This window comes from Calidris pugnax, unplaced genomic scaffold (genome assembly GCF_001431845.1).
Source record: "Calidris pugnax isolate Ruff unplaced genomic scaffold, ASM143184v1 scaffold42, whole genome shotgun sequence".
Classification (NCBI taxonomy): domain Eukaryota; kingdom Metazoa; phylum Chordata; class Aves; order Charadriiformes; family Scolopacidae; genus Calidris; species Calidris pugnax.
The window spans coordinates 4871039-4874379 of NW_015090920.1; the positions used below are offsets into that span (position 1 = coordinate 4871039).

At 51.5% G+C, this 3341-nt stretch overlaps 1 protein-coding gene across 1 annotated transcript in view; it reads right to left on the minus strand.

Annotated features, from left to right (window-relative positions):
• The window catches only part of SMAD1 (SMAD family member 1), a 54408-nt gene extending 51885 nt beyond the window's left edge, over positions 1–2523 (minus strand). Inside the window, exon 1 of the mRNA XM_014950081.1 lies at positions 2404–2523. The gene's annotated coding sequence lies outside the window, so the exon portion shown is untranslated. The remainder of the gene's footprint in view (positions 1–2403) is intronic.
• Between the last annotated feature and the right edge of the window lie 818 nt (positions 2524–3341).

Consider the following 3341-nt stretch of genomic DNA (forward strand, 5'->3'; position numbering starts at 1 on the left):
CCCGCGCTGGCCTCTCCGCGCCTGGATCGATCCGCTCGCCGTCCGGCTGGCGTCAGGCAGTCGGAGCCGCTCGGCTAAGCTCGGCTGGGCTCGGCCCCGCTCGGCTCGGCTCGGCTCGGCCCCGTTCGCCGCACACACACACACACGCACGCAAACCGGGCCCGCCAAGGGATCCTCGCCAAATTACCGCCCACCGGCGGAGCCCCGCCAGCAGCGCTGCGGCCAGCCCCCCGGGGGCGGGAGAGCGGCGGGTTGTTGGGGGGGGTGGGACGACGGACACTAAAGCCCTTCCCCGTCCCGCTGTCTCAGCCCCAAGGGCCCGGCCCGCGGGCTGGGGGAGGTTTAAAAAGGCGCTTGTGTGGCTGAGGGTGCTGTCAGGGAAGCTCCCGAATGGTGTGAGAACGGCAATTAAAAGTTAATTCTTTGCAACGCCGTGATTGAGCCGGATTTCATTCTCCCTCTTGCTCACAGGCGATCCCCTCCCCGGCAGCCTGTTCTTAATATTGAGGTAATAACAGAGCTCTCTTCTTCTCCCCCCCCCCCAGGTAGGGTGCGTGCAGACCTCATCCCTCACTGCCCGACTCCTCATTTGGGCAAGTTAAACCCATTAAAGCACGACCAGGCTTCTTGTGCAATCGGATACACAGGGAATGAGGTCTCACCCCCACGGCCTTCTTGAAATTAATTTGAACTCTGCTCGAATCTGGCTGGACTGGAGGGACGGGAGGTCTCTCTTCCCCCACCACCTCGGCAGGAGGCCTCACCGGCCAGAGATGAGCAGTAGCACGAGCTGGACTGAACCTGAAACTGATAATATTTAACATACACTTTGGATTTTACCCGGTCCCCATTCCTGGAAGGAGGTATGAAGTAACAAGCACAACGTGTTTCACCATGGCAAAGTCTTACGATACACCTATAGCGGCATAATGACATCTCTGTCCTTACGCCAGTGGATTTGCATGTGTATGGGAAGTTCTAGGTATGGTATTAACCTCATTTTAAAGCCCAGCAAAACTGAGGCCCAGAGAATCACAGAATCACATGGGGTTAGAAGGGACCTCTAGGAGACCATCTAGTCCAACCCCCCTGCCAAAGCAGGTCCACCCAGAGCGGGTCCCACAGGAACATGTCCAGGTGGGTTTGAATGTCTCCAGAGAAGGAGACTCCACCACCTCCCTGGGCAGCCTCTGCCAGGGCTCTGCCACCCTCACAGCAAAGAAGTTCTTCCTCATGTTTAGGTGGAACTTCTTATATTTAAGTTTGTGCCCATTTCCTCTTGTCCTGTCCCTGGGCACCACTGAAAAAAGACCAGCCCCATCCTCTTGACCCCCTACTTTAAGTATTTATAAGCATTGATCAGATTCCCTCTCAGCCTTCTCTTCTCCAGACTAAGAAGACCCAAGTCCCTCAGCCTTTCCTCCTAAGAGGGATGCTCCAGGCCCCTCATCATCTTTGTAGCCCTCTGCTGTACCCTCTCCAGCAGTTGCCTGTTCCTTGAACTGGAGAGCCCAGAACTGGACACGGAGCTCTGGATGGGGCCTCACCAGGGCAGAGTGGAGGGGGAGGATGATCTCTCTCAACCTGCTGGTCACACTCTTCTGATGCCATTGGCTGCCTTGGCCACAAGGGCACATTGTCGGCTCATGTTAAGCCCTGGGAGCTTTACCAGAGTATTCCTACACTTCCCCGCCTGCCCACCCAGCTGCATTACCAGTCTGAAGACACAGAACCAGAACGGCTTGCCCAGGGTCACAGAAGGAGCATAACAGCAGCAGTAAAAAAATACCCAGTTTTATGGCAGTGAGGTTACTGGCACCTCTCTCTAACTTCATTAATTCAAAATTAATCCATTTCTTTATTACGTAAATACTACAGAAATTGCAAACAGGTAAATTGTACTACGTCATCAGGTAGCATGCTACAACTGAGGCATAGCGAGGAACAGAGTGATGCCATAATATGGATGGGGGGGAAGCCTGGGATAAAATCAGTATTTTACTGCTTAAGTTTTGAACCTTGAGTGATTCAAGATGAGTGAACTTTGGTAATTAGCTTTACCTGGTGTTTTGTAGTTGCACTGTTTGTGATTACAGTTGGCACGGGCACTTTTTACATGCCCTCACGCACAGATACAGGGCAGCACTGGGCTGCAGATACAGCAGGTAAAGGTTTTATCTTAAGGCAAACAAAAATGTCTTTAAACATTGTCAGTGTACTGAATATATTTGCAAGCAGAAGAAACGTGAGGCTGGCACTGGTTTTTGTACTGTGGCAGTACTCAAATCAGGGCCAAATCTCCTGGGTCAAGAATGGTGGATGCAAGCAGTAATTATCTGCCCAAGAGCTCGGTGCTCTCGGTGATCCAGTCTCACACAGAGAAATCCATGGAAAAGACCTTACCTGTGCCCGACCTCGGCTCCTCTCCGCTCAGCAGGCTGACTTGGCAGGACTGGGGCAGGCAGCAAGCTCCATCCCCTGGCTCCTCCTTGCTGGAGTATCTATTCAGTGCAGGATTCACGCTAAGCAGATATGACAAGAAGATAATTAGGGAAGCGCTGCAGTTTGTCAGGTGTCTTGTTAGAACTATGTTTTTACTGCTTTTGTTGTTGTTAGGGTTGACTGGTTGGTTCGCTTCAGCATGAGAGAATTAAATTATTTTCTACTTACATTGAGGCTTGGGGAGGATCACATTAATATGCTCCTTTACCTAAAAAGGGCTATAAAGCAGCCTAGTCCGGCCTTTTGCTGATGTTTAATAACCAGAAGAATTGCTCTAGAGAGAGCTGGTTAGAACTGGCTTCAGACAGATCAGTGGTGTGAGAAGACCAGAGGGCAAGCAGAAACAGTGTGCCATGGTCAAATCTGCCACGGGGCTTCCCTGGCTGGGCTGTTCTGGTACAGAGCCAAGTCAGAACTTCCAAGTCTGCAGCCCGCTTGAGGATGTTCAGCTCACAGCTAACTGTCCAAACCCATTACTCCGTGTGTGAGTAGTATCAGCAGCGTCTTCCTTGTCCATTCACCACTTCTAACCCCCCGGGCTACTTTTAATATACCCCAACGAAACATCATTAGCCTAGCTTTTCTGAATAACATGAGGAAAGTGGAAAAACAGAGAGCAGAGGGGCACGTATCCCTGGTTCTCTAGCTTGATGCTATCCCTACAACAGTGTTCCTCCACTGCATAGGGCTGAATAGCACGGTTATTGAGACCTATGCTACCTCACCAGGTGACAGAGAACTTCTTTGTTTTTTCCCCTCCTTTTACTCTGCAACTACACCATCCTGCTGACTGGTGCAAGGAAAACAGGCCGTGAGGCTGGGGCAATGAAGAAAGAGAA